Source organism: Rhineura floridana, chromosome 13, assembly GCF_030035675.1.
Source record: "Rhineura floridana isolate rRhiFlo1 chromosome 13, rRhiFlo1.hap2, whole genome shotgun sequence".
Lineage (NCBI taxonomy): Eukaryota > Metazoa > Chordata > Lepidosauria > Squamata > Rhineuridae > Rhineura > Rhineura floridana.
The window spans coordinates 2998044-3011620 of record NC_084492.1 but is presented as its reverse complement, the minus strand read 5'-3'; the positions used below and the strand labels follow the sequence as shown (position 1 = coordinate 3011620).

At 48.8% G+C, this 13577-nt stretch overlaps 1 protein-coding gene across 3 annotated transcripts in view; it reads left to right on the top strand.

Annotated features, from left to right (window-relative positions):
- Positions 1-546: 546 nt before the first annotated feature.
- NDRG4 (NDRG family member 4) overlaps positions 547-13577 on the top strand; it is a 102302-nt gene continuing 89271 nt past the window's right edge. For 2 of the 3 annotated variants that reach the window (XR_009758797.1, XM_061593649.1), the window contains exon 1: positions 553-1060. The gene's annotated coding sequence lies outside the window, so the exon portion shown is untranslated. Of the gene's footprint in view, positions 1061-13577 lie in introns of all 3 variants that reach the window. The other variant, XM_061593647.1, reaches the window with a different exon arrangement.

Genomic DNA, 13577 nt, shown 5'->3' with positions numbered 1-13577 from the left:
AACCTCGCCTCTTTTGCGGGCAAAGCAGGTGCTGTAGCACCGAGGCCCCGTGGGGATTTAGGTTCGTGGCACGGCCTGAAGCGGCAACTCGGGGGTGGGAGGGCCTGCGGGGGGGGGGTCCAGGCCTTCTTAGCCTCCTGGCGCGAGCAAGACGGCTCCTCCGCCACCAGGCCCCGGCAGTTCGGGGACCTGCAGCAGACACGCCGCCGCGGCCGCCCAGGCCCGTTCAGCTGTGCTGTCCGCAGGAGCCGACACGCCGGCAGACGAAGCGGGGCGCTCAGCAGGGCAGGAAGAGCCTCCCGGGGCCTGGAGCAGCCGCTCCCATGGCGGGGCACAGGCCCGGAGCGGCCAAGCGCGCGAAGAGGCGCGAGGGCCCTGCGGGCGCATCCGCAGCGCCTTCTCGGGGAGGCAGAGGGGGCAGCGGGAGGCTGACGAGCTCCTCCGAGGGAGCTGCTCCCTTCAACCCGGAGCGCGTCATCGCCGCGCAAGCTCCCCGCTAAGAGCTTTTCGCAGCGGCTGGGCAAACCCACCCGGCGGGCGGGGCTCCTTGTCCGGGCGCCTCCTCCTGCGAAGCAGCCGTCCCGTGCCCTGCCTTCCCTGCTCCGGCGGAGCGGCGAACCGAGCTCGTCCGGGCTTTGAGGGTCCCCTGACCCGCGCCCAGCGAGGAGGGGCGCCCGAGGTCCGTGGCCGCAGCCCGCCCAGCGCGCAAGCGGCCCTCGGCTTCTCCGCGTCCCTGGCAACTGCGACGGGGCGAAGGAGGGAGGGCCCGCTAGACCGATCCTCCGCCCGCCCCTAGCTGGCTCCCCTCCCCCTCCTGACGCGGCGGCGGCAGCGCCTCCCCCCCATTTAAACCGGGCGGCCTCTTGCCCGAGCGACGCCTCCGCTCGGTTCTTTGCTCAGCCGCTGCCCACCTCGGAGGAGCCGCGCGATCGTGGGAGGGGGAGGCGCCGCCGGGAGGGCCCCCTCCCTGCAAACCCAGACCCCGATCCCTGTCCGGGTTCGCCCGCCGCCACCTGGCACGGCTCCGAGGGAGGGAGCTGTCCGCCCGCCTGGCAAGGCTGTAAGTAGACCCGCCCCCGGGGGCTGCTCCCCACCTTGCCTTGGAGACCGAAGTGGGTCTTGGGGGGGGGAGATGTTCTTCCCGCAACACGACTTGCCAACGGTAGTGTAGAGGCGGGGGGAGGAAGCTTGGTCTCCCCTCCTGCCTAGGGATGCCCCCCCGCGTTGCTCGGCCAACCCACGGGCGTTAAGGTGCCTGGCGTCTATTTCAACGAACACCCCCCCCTCTCCTTTCTGGAGAGATGCCCGCTTGCTCGCCCGCCTTCCCATCTGCATTGAGTCTGCCTCTGGAGCGCCGCCGCCGCCGCTCGCCTCCTTTGTCCCTGCCTTGCTTTGCAAGCGCCCCCCTGCCCTCCTTCCTAGGAAAGCCGACCACCATGAAGGTTTGGGGACATAAGATAGAATTGTTAACAGGTAATGCCCGTGTTTTTCGCGCAGACTCTGGGGATGGTTGAGAGTGAGTTCTCCGGCTGAAGCTGCCTTTGTGGTGGAGACTGCCTTCAGAACCCAGAAATGTCACTCCTGCATTTCCTGCAGTGACTTTGGGCAGCCAAGATGGCACAGCTGCGGTGGGCACTCCCACCTCCCCAACGCGCCGCTAGCCAAGGCGTCAGGCCAGATCCAGGTTTGAAGGAAGAAAAGGCAGGAAAGGACGGCAGATTGGCCTGAGGTGGAATGGGATCACTGTGCCCGTTGTCTACCCCCTCCTGCCACACCCCGCCTCATTTTCATAAATGGCTGATGCATGTGTTTGGGGAATTGTTGTGCCAAGCAGTCCTGAGACAGGCATCCTCCACCTCACTTAGCTAACTGAGATGCTGTGAAAGATTGAAAGGAGGGAGGAGAGAATGGCAGAGCTTCATGTTTGCATGCCACCCTAGGGGGAGCCTCTGCTTGATGCAGCCTCCATCATCATCACCCAGGGGAGGGCCATGACTCAGTGGTGCAGCACATGCCAAGGTTTATTCTAGTGTGCAGCTAGACACATTTTGTGCAGTGGCAAAAAATGTTGTGCAGTGTGAAATAAGTTTTTGTGCAGTGGAGCATGTGGAATTTAATGAGCTGGGTGGTTTCTTAAATTAATGAGAAAAGATAAAAAGAAATTGAAAATGAAGATAAATACTGGTTCCTTTGAAATGTTCATCACCTTAAACTCGTCAGTGCTTTTTTGGTAAATGAGATGCCAGTACTGTACTTGTATATTGATAAAAGTACTTTGGGCGCCAGCAACAAATGGCTGGCATAAGCAGCAGAAAAAGAGGTACAAATGCTTCGTACGGGTGAGTTCTGCCACACACACAAAAAAGTATCATAGTATATTATGGACTAACTACTTAATAGGTTTCGGGCAGGCAGTGTGCTTGTGCAGCAAGGAAAAAAAGCTTAGAATAAACCCTGGCACATGCCCTGGCTTGGTTCCATGGCATACTCACCATTCCCCAACTTGGGGCCCTCCACATGTTTCTGCTGCCAGGGTTGATGGGAGTTGTAGTCAAAAACATCTGGAGGGCACTAGGTTGGGGAAAGGCTGTTTGACAGCTTATTTCAAAGCATCAGAACATTGCTACAGGTCTATACCACAAATCATCTGCTTTCAAATGTGCAATCCTTTCTGTCAAGGAGATACACAGGAGATGGTTCCTTTATACCTACACCTCCAGCAGAGCGAATGCACGTAACAAGATGAGACATAGGAGCAGACTGAGGTGATCGTTTTGCTGGAACACCTTGTTGGTGACTATGTAAAGAATGAACTAAGCAGCCTTCAAGACTCTCATCACATTTATCTGGGCTAGGATGTAATAGTCAGAACAGGGATCCATCATTCCCCAAGTAATAACTGTTTTACATAAGACAAAGGAAGCGAAAGGAGGACCCGGTGGTAAGGGCCATCAGTATTTTCAAGCCAGTGTGGCATAATGGTTAAGGTGTTGAACTACGACCCGGGAGACCCGGGTTCAAATCCCCACACAGCCATGAAGCGCACTGGGCGACCTTGGGCCAGTCGCTGCCTCTCAGCCTCATGAAAACCCTATTCATAGGGTCGCCATAAATCAGAATCGACCTGAAGGCAGTACATTTACATTTACATAAAAAGCAATTAATCTGAGACATTTGCAGCTGAGTATAATGTATGTTTGCATGAATGCAAGTCCCACTATTTTCAAGCCCTCCCCAGCCTGGTACCTTCCAGATGCTGGGAGTTGTCATCTCACAACATCTCTCCTTTTAAACCTTTAGGACACTCCTCTTACATTTGCATTTCTCTCCTGTTGGTGATGGGGAGGAAGGGGCACAGCCAGAAAGCTTGGCCCAAGGTTTTTAACATGATGTGCCTAGCCTGGCATGGTTCATAGATCGGAGGCCTAGGAACAGCAGCACCACAGACCTGGATGGAGTTTTTGTTTTTATGCTTATTTATTAATTTAAAATATTTCTATGTTCCCTTTCAGGATAAATGTAGTCACAAGGCAGCTTGCAAAACATAGGCAATCATAAAATAGACAGAATAAAATCAAAGCAACTATTTCAAACACTACAAATTGACAGCCGATAAAACCTTATCATGATAGTTCAGCTATAAGATTAAAAATAGTTTCAATACCAGCCCATGAGTAGGAGCTTAGGGTGGACAAAACTTTTTAAAAAAACAAGTTTGGCATCTGCTGGTCAATTTTCCATTACTCTGTTTTCAGTCCCCCACTCTAACAGGGGTGGCAAACTGGTTCTGGGCAGTTTGACTGTGGCTCAAGAAGTGGTGGTGTTCAGACTTGGGCTGAATTTTATTAAGCATGCCAAAGAGTCCACTTGCAAAGCCTTTGAGGTGGTCATGATGGAAGCAATTTCTTCTCCATCAAGATTGCATCAACTGAATCTGGGAGCTGAGGGGCATTTTAGCAACCAAAGTTATGCCACTGGAAGGGGAAACATCACTAGCTCATGGCGACCTTTTTTTACTTTTTTTCCTGGATAAAATAAAATCACTTGGCACCACCCTAATTTGGACACCACAGTTTATATAGAATCGACTGGGGGGGACTCAGAAACACTGGCATGATACTGTTGCTTAGCTCATTACAGTAGGGCCCCACTCATACGGCGGGTTATGTTCTGGACCCCCACTGTAAAGCGGAACCCATTGAATGGAAGGGCGTGCGATGTCCAAAAACCGCCGTAAAGGTGGAACAAGCGCCGTATGAGTGGGGCTTTAGTCTCATTCCATCTAATTGAGACCGCTGCAGTAGCAAAGTGCTGTAAAGCAGGGCCCTACTGTACACTGTCACTACACTCTGGTTCCTCTCAATGACATTGACTGGTTGCTTGGTGCTGTGAAGGCTGAAACACATCATTTGGATCCCTGTTCCTCATGGATGATGGAAGCCATAAATAACCAGCTTGTGAAGCTACAGGCCAAAACAATTGCAGGGTGGGGTGTATGTCCTGTCTTCTCTTAAGGAAGTGGTGATTTGTCCTCGAGAAGGTATCTTGAGAAACCAGCTCCACTGATTAAGGTGACTTGTCCAGGTTTAGACTTGTAGCTGCAGAACCATTCAAGGCATTTCTTTCCTTGACCCTCTTTCGCTTCTGTGTATGGAACAGAAACAGGAATGGTTGCATTTACCCTGTTCGGCTGGGGCTTGCAGGGTGGGAGTAGTGATCCAGTGCCTCTTCCAAGGGAAGGCAGTTCAGGACCCTGGACAGCTCCTAGTGCTGAGTTAGTCACGCCAAGGATCAGAGTCACCTAAAGGCTGAGCAAGGCCTTCTGTACGAGTGGCTGCCTCCTGCTACTGTGGAGGGGGTCAGCAGTCCTTAAAAAGCCCATGATTCTTCAGACTTGGCTCCTGCATGGCACTGGAGCAGCAGAAGCAACAAAAGAATCATCCACTGACTCTGAGGATAACAGAAGTGCGGCGACTGATGTGTCATCTGAATCCTCCCCATGCTGACACTTCGACTCTGAGGCAGGGGACATGAAAGTCCTGCTGGATTATCTTTGTCTTGAGCATGGCCATGCTGGCTGGAGCTGATGGGAGTTGCAGCCCACAATATCTGAAAGGCATATTTGGTAAAGGGTGCTCTTGAGTTTGACAGATGTAATACAGTGTCAGAAGATCTTCTGAGACCTCTTGGTGGCTTTTGATAGTGTGGATCATACCCTTCTTTTACAGCATCTCCAAAACAAGAACAGGAAAAGGAGGCACCGTACTGCAGGGCAAGAGACAGCCTGCAGGCAAATATCTGCTTAATTCAGATCCCCTCCCCTCCATGATCAGAATTAGGCAGATTTTTTGCCCATCCCAGCCTACAGCATGTTTTTTGCCCTGTGGTGTGGCACCTCCTCTTCCTCTTTGTCCTCTGCAGTCTGACCCTGCTGAGGAGGCTATTGCAGAGGCCTCTGCTCTATCGTTCAGCCTGGGGGCCCTCTCCTGCCTTGTCCTTCTCTGTGATGGCCGGGTGGTGGAGCAAAGGAGGCCACCTGCAAAAAAGTAACGGGATGGCACCCCGACAGGACTACACACCTGGGTGGGAGCATATACATTTTTCTTGGCTTCATCTATTGCCCACACTCCATCCCTTTCTGACAGAGAGAATCTTTAGCACTGGTCCATTTTTCTTTAACCTTCAGGCTTGCCTACTGTAACACGCCCTGAAGCTTCAGACTCTTCAGCTAGCTCAACATGCCTCTGAATAGCCTGTGAAAGATAAGCGCACCTGTAGCCTAGAGCAGCCTGGTTCCCTCCAGCTGTTTTGGACTACAGCTCCCATCAGCTCTAGCTAGCATGTGCCGCCAATAGCTCAGATACCTGCCAATTGCATGTAAGTGGAACTGGCTTCATATTCCACCTAGAAGCGGGCCTTAATGTCAACTGCCTCAAAGCATGGAATGACCTTCCCCCTCTTAGGAGAACAACTCAGAAATGCAGAAATGCTCACTTATTTCTGAGTAATAAATTCTGCCTTCACCGTCGTCCGCCTTAGGAGTGAAGTATTCCTTAGCTATGAATAGTTGTATGGAAAAGAATGTTGGCACATGCAGCTTCTCCTGTCCCTGCCAAAATTCTATGTCCTGATTGGTGGTAATGAAATAAAATGTAACGTTGACTGAGGGGGGAGGGGACAGCCTGACAGTCTGGAGCAAGGCCCGCCTGCCTGGCCTTGCTACCTGAGGCAAAGAGGGCCACGTATCAGGTCTTATCCCAGTCTGTGTTGGAATTGCTTTTAAAGATGTTTTTAAAGCTTTTTTTAAAAGATGTGTTTAAAGATGTTTTCCTTTAATACGTTTTAATGTCTATCTTTATGATGTTTTAGAGTGTTTTTAGTGCTTTTGTCTGCTGCCCTGGGTTCCTACTGGGAGGAAGGGTGGGATATAAATCCCTCTCTTCTGCGCATGGGGCCCACTCCTTGCCTTAACCCAGTGGTTCTTAAATCTTTTTGGTTTGCGGCTCACTGTAAAACATATAAAAAATGTTCTGGCACACTTCGTGTACAAAATTAAAAATATATTAATATATTTTAAACTATGAATAAAAATAACTTAATAATATGCTTTCATAATATTCGCGGCACACCTAGCCACCTCTTGCAGTGCACCAGTGTGCCCCGGCACACCGTTTGAGAATCACTGCCTTAACCTATAAAATGCTAATTGCCTTGCTTTGCCCACTTTCTCTTCCTGCCTTTGGACTTCATTGCAGTCAGTCAATCAATCAAACTCCAGCAACACAGTTAAAACAGGTGGGCAACTAAATCTGGCTGGCTGGCAGGTCAGGACGTTACTTTCTCCACTCCTCATGGGCTGTCCTGTGCAGCCCATCAAAGGGGGTCCTGCAAGACCCTTTTGGCTGAGCCAGGATTCCACCTGCCCCACACTTGATCTTGTATATGATGTCAGGTGTTGGGCAGGAGGGCATGGTTTGGCCGAAGTGTCCTTGTGGGCCCAGTGGGAGGACTGGGGGGTCTAAATAGGCCAATGAGCCAGAGGTTTCCCTCCTGTTTTAAGATGATACCATTAAAAATCAGAGCAGTTTAGTACGCTACAGGAACATCAGCCACAGAGCCGGTAACCTCTCCCCAGAGAGCTTTCTGCATGCAAAAGGCCAGTAACAAATGAATTTGTGGTTGGTCACATCCTCCTGCATGGCTATGGATTAGGAGAAGCTGCAGGGGATGATGGGAGAGCCACACCCTCAAGGGGTAGACAGGGGTGCCGAGGACTCTGCTCCTCCCAAGTGGGGTGACTGAATCTGAAGCAATCCTCAGGGCAACACTGGAACCCAAGCACAGGGGACATGATGCAAGCTCCAGGAAGAAAGACCCCATCCTCTTTAATGGAGGAGTCTTGAGGCCCATACCATTTGTTTGGAAAGCATGTATAGTCAAGAGTGTTGGACTGGGACCTGGGACAATAGGGTTCAAATCCCCGCTCAGCCATGAAGCTCACTGGATGATACTAGGCCAGTCAGCCTAATCTCTCTCACAGTATGTGAAGTGATGACGACATGTGAAGTGATTCTAGTCAGGGTCAAGACTTGTCACCCCAAGAGCTCCAGTGATGTACCTCAGAATGCCTTGCAAATGTCATGGATCTGAGAGGTATGCACCACCATCCTCTTTGATGTTGCAAAGGTGCAAGCACTGTCACCATGGGGCTTATGACAGGCAACTCCTCATCATAGGGTTCCGTGGTGGATGTTCTACTCAAAGAAGCCAGCAGGCGGGTAGGAGGGAAATAAGGTATTTATGAAGGACTTAGAAACAGAAAGGCAGTAGTTACTTCCTTGCCTAGCTCCTGGTCATGAGGGAGAAAGCCAACAACTTCTGAGATCCCACCTGATCTTGCTTTAGGTGGAGGGGGAAATTCCTCCTCCCAGGCCTCCTGCTCTTTCCAACCCATGCAGTTGGCAGAATACTGACGGGCCAGCCAGAACCACAGCGGTGCAGAGCTGCCCTGGACCGTGGCAGCCTCCACCTTCTCTCTCTCTCAATCTCCGATGCCCACCCTTGGTGCTCAGGTTATTTCTTTTCATCACTCCCTCCCCAACCAGTCTCCTCCTCCTGGCAGAAAATCCCTGGGCTTTTTTCCTGTGGCTGAGGGTCCAGCCCCATTGGATCCTACTTGCCCAGCAAACTTCTGAGCTCCTTGGTTTCTTCTTGTCCTAATGAGCTGCCATTTCTCTCTTGCTTCCTCTTCCTGCTGAGTTGTTCACCCTCCAGGACTCACAGTGGCCTCCAGTGGGTCACATTTCCCTCATTTTGCAGACTTCTTCATTGGTGCACCTAACAATGATGCTGCTCATCTGCAGAAGGCCCCTAGCCCCAGCACAGTTGCCTGCTCCACATGTCACCACTATGCAGACATTAGAAGGCAGGAGGGCTAACACCATGACAAGACTGCTTGCTATTGAAGCCTCAGCCGATAACCATCAGAAATGCTTCCCAGCCCCTGCCTAGTCTCTGAGAATTCACCAGATATTGTCCACATAAGTTCAACTTCTTCAGAGCTAGAAACTTACTTTTTTGAAATAACAAAAGCTGAGATTCACAGTATGTTGAAATATGGGGCCAAGTCATTTTCTGTATTTGGTCAATACGATCATTGAGGGCAAGCAGTTTTACCCATGACTGGGAGGCAGTGCTGGAAAGCCAGAGCAAGCTGACAAACGTAAAGCTGACTGGTAGGGGACACAGGACTGTTTCTAATGAATTTCTAATGAAGCCGTTTAGACGGCTTTCTGTCTTGGTATGCTCTCTGCTCACCATGATAAATCCTCTCTGGTGTGCAGTGAATCGGCACCCTGCGCGTTACTTGGCTGGGGCTTTCCAATGCAGCAAAACAGTGGCTGCTAGTGGCCTGGATGGTTGCCTCATCAGGGCCCACAGAAATGTGCAGAGCTCTGGGCCACAATGAAGAGACAAGCTGCCAGGAATACATGTTATACTGCTGGTGTTTTAAATTGTTTGCTTTTGAATTTTAGTGTGTTTTTATGAAATGCAGTCCACCATGGGGCTGTGTCCCAGATGGCGGCTTATAAAAATGTGATAAATTATAAAATAAAATGCCTCCTGAACAACTCCTCCCCCCTTGGCACCAAGCACTGTGCCGTTGCATACCACATCATGACATCTTCTTGTGCCCAATTGCTTCATGCACTAGATGTCCCCTGAGGGTTGTGCTCTGGGTTTCAGTCTGTGAGTGTGGATGAAGAGGGATCGTGTGCAGCTACTGTGTGCAGTGGGGTGGGGGTCAGGACTTGCAGGGGCTGTCTCTACCAGGTGTCCGCCTGCTTGCTGGAAAGAAGCAGATGGGTTGAGACCCCATCTGCCAGTCCTGCAGGTGGTGCCAGCAACACAGGATGGCCTGTGGGCAAACTCTGGTGTGCTCCTTCTGCCTCTGTGCACAGCTGCTGGTGCTCTCCTCCTAGGGCTCTGCCCTGCCTCAGCAGGTGACAGCACCCCTGTTACCCCGGAGCAATCATCCACACCCTGGAGCATGCTCTTTGCATGTGCCTCGTGGCTGCCTAGAGAGGCCCCAGGGCTGGGTTCTTAGTCTTGTGTAACAGTGTACAGTATTCACTGTGTATGTAAGTGTGGGTACTTGATGAAGATGAGAGATTGTGACAGTGGTTGTGTGGGTAGAATGTTTTTGAGACCTTGATTTATGTTTACATACCAATATATCTTTCTTTTTTACATTTTATATTGATATTATTGTTACATATATGGATATTATGTTGTATATCTATGTACTTGGTGTTTCTTTTTTCTTAAATTGTTGCAATTGTAGACTTATATACCTGTTGTTCTTTAATGTGAACCTCTTTGAGGTCTGTTTGATAGTAAGTGGTCTATAAATGACCATTATAATAATATATTCTGAAGCACGGGGCTCCTCAATGGAGCAGGGACAGAGTATCTTATGATCTTAGTGATTCATAACATAATAAAAATACATGAACATGGAATAAAACAACCTTCCTCAATAAATAAAATACAAGTAGAACAAATTATAGTGCATTAATGAACAGAAAGAAGCATGGAGTGTTTTTTATAATCTGGTTAAACCTGCCCCACCCCTCCTAGCTGCTTCTCATAAAGCCAGAAGACTTTGCAAGGCAAAGCTGATGGTATTATTAACTGCAATGCAAGAAATACTTCTTCTTGGTGTGAGACATTCTCCTTCATCACCAGGAAACTTGACTTCTTGCCAATTATCTGTAAACAGGCAGCAAAGGTTCCCTTGCAGCTTCTTTCTACTTTGAAGGAGCAGCACTCTCTCTCTCTCTAAGCCACTGTTGCAATCTGCACAGAGAAGAGTCAAGGACAATCCAGGGGTCATGTGACACAGTGTCTGTCTTTGGCTTGCACCTTTGCATCTGGCCCTGGCAGCACGTCATTGTAAGTCACTTAGGGTTGTTTTTGGGAGAAAAGCGACACAACAACAACAACAACAACAATGGATGTTAACTGGTTGTCCTTTGCTGATAGAGACACCTGCAAGGTCTCCAGGGACAGTAGTGGGAGCAGAACACTGGGGCAGAGGATCATAGTATCTCGTTGGATGGGGAATTGTATTGTCTTTGTCCAGGCATTGCCAGTTGCCCTCTTACAAAGCTTGCATGAGGCTGGGACCTTTTTTTAAAAAACCAGGGCTTTCATACAGTTTAATGGACTCACTGTCTGGCTTTTAAGTGAGTAACCAATCCATTAACCAGTCTTGTCACACTACAGCAGCCTTCACCAATCTGGTGCCTTCCAGATGTTTTGCACTATCATCCGCTCCAGCCAGCACAGCCATAAGTTGCAGGGGCTCTTATGGGTCATAGTCCAAAATATCTGATGGCCACCAGAGTCCTAGAAAAATGCCCCTCCAGTGGACTCGGAAGCCTTGTGCTGCTTCTCTGCCTGAAGGAGGCCGAAGAGCAGCAGAGAAATAATAATAAAATACCATAGATACAATAAAATACATCACAATCACTAACTTTTACAGTGATCCCTTAGGCTTAAAGTGAGGGGGGAGACAGGAGTTCAGATTTATGGATTTATAAAGGCCTGGCTACCTGCTCTCACTCCCCCGCCCATTTAATCACTTGCAGCACACAAAAGCCTCACATTTCTGGGCTTCCAAGCAGAAGCTGGTTCTCTGGACTCTGGAAGCCGTTCAGAAGGAGTGTTGCAAAGCAAGGCTGCCAGCTGGCCAGAAGACATAGCCTGGACTGCTCTTGTACTTTTAAACAGCATCTCAGTCTACAGAAATCAGCAGTTGAAACTTTTCACAGCACAGAAATAAATATTATTTCTTGCAAGTCTGCACTTCAAACTAGTCCTCCCAACCCCAGCACTGAATGGCAAAAACTGGAACATGGTATATCCAATTAACAATTCTGTGAATGGCTTTTGAAAATAGCAAATAGCAGGCATGAGTCCCCAGCCTGGATAAGGACTCTGGTAAGGGGCTTTCATCCTTTGCCCCCATCCCAAGTTGGGCCTCCTGTGCCTGCAATTTGCACTGGAAGAAACACCTTCATTGGCATGAATTAGATGTTTTCTTCTGAAGTCAGATGACTTCAAGTGTCTAATTTGTGGAGCTCTTAAAGGTAGCAGAGCAGGAGGCAGATGGGGCTGATCCTGAGGGCACAATCCACCAGGCATGCCCCACTGAACTAAAGGGGAGCTGCATAAGAGGACCTTGGTCTTGCCTAAGGAGGGGGGACTTGGATTGCTTGCCACAGACACCAACAGACCTTGAGAAGTGGGTGTTTCCTTTGAACCCTTCCTCCAACTGTTGAGAGTCTTAAATTCTGAACTGCCTATGTTGCCCTCAAACACCAACACCACCTCTTCTTCCCCCTCCTCCTCCTCCTCCTTCTTTGGGTCATCATACTCCAGGTCTTCTTCCGCATTCCTCTACATACTTTGGCTTGGATGGAAGTCCCTCTATGGGGCAGGGCAAGAGTTACTTTGGGTCTCACACATCAGATGTTGTGATTTTAATTTGCTGCAAGCCTGAGTTGTACAAGGATAGGATAGAAATGCCTATTTGCATATCAGCATTGGCAAACAGCTCGTGGGAAGAGAAGGAAGGAGGGCTCTCCAGTGAGCCTCCCCCCAGCCTCTCAGTCTTCAAACATCCCTGCCTGGCAGACTTCCAGGATGCCACCTCCTGGTCCCAGCTTTGGAATGATGGCAGCTGGTGGTGGCTGGTGCCCATTAGACATGGTAGGACTGCTATGGGGGTGTGGCCAATGAGGTCATGGCAAACTGGCCAAATTTTGGTTTTCTCCCCATCCTTCTCACTTGCTAATGTACTGTGGATACTTAAGCATTCCAGTTTTGCATTCAGCACCTAACTAAACTGTAAGGCATCTTACTTTGGTTCAGAAGGGATTCTGGCTGCTGTCACAGTTGCTTCTCTGATGGAGGAAACATTGTGTGGTCTCCACCTGTTCTGGATCTTTCCCTATACTCCACCTTTGCAAAGAAATATTGGACATTTAAACATTGCAGTTTTAGTAGTACTTAGCACCTAACAGAGCTGTAGTTCTATGCTTGCTCTCATGAATGTACACACAGTTAAGTCATACAGTGAACAGTAGTGAACAGAAAACTAGATCTCTGCTCATTCAGTAATGCGCTCTCAATCCTGTTTAAAACGCACACAGAGTGAGTGAGTGAGTTGCTGGAAACAACCATTTAATGGGCCATGCATTAGTACTGTGCTTGCTCTCATGAGTAAGCCCCACAGAATACAGTGGAATTTACTTCTAAATAAGATGAAGAGGACTGTATTAGTACCCAGCAGTGCTTGGAAAATTTATTTTAAAAAGGAACAAAATAGTTCAAGTTCATCCAAATGCACTTTTAATTCATAATTTCTGCCTGCCACATAGCTGTTAAAGGCACAAGAGTGTTGCTCTCCCCTGATGCCAGCCATAAATCATACAGAGAACTCAAGTGAAGAGTAAAACAGACATTTGAACAACTTGGTAATATATTTTAAAATTAAAACATATTCAAAACAAGCATCTGTAATTGTATAAATATAATAGTTAGTGTGTTGGACTAGGACCTAGAACACCAGGGTTCAGTTCTACACCCACTTAATAAACACAGTGGGGCTTCTAAGTAAAAATAATAGGATTATGAGTTACTACAGCTAAATCATACCTCCTCCTTGGTATAGTTAAGCATTACATTTGTGAGACTATGTGTGACTTCTGTGGAGAAAACACCAAATGTTATGTTCAGAATTATTATGTTTTGTTTAAGCTATGCCTGGCTTATTCCCTGCTACACAGAAAAAACCTCCTTGGCTGGAGCAGTATATTTAAGTATTGTGGAGAATAGTTATTGCCAAAAGATCTCCAGAGTTTCTTTTTTAAAAAAATAAAACCAATACTGTTAACTGTAAGCTCTTATTGCTCAAAGAAAAAGATATGGGGGGAAACAAGAAGCTAAAATAGTAGAAAAAGGAGTCCTTCACACCATATGATCAGTTTTAAACACTGTAGCAGGCCCTT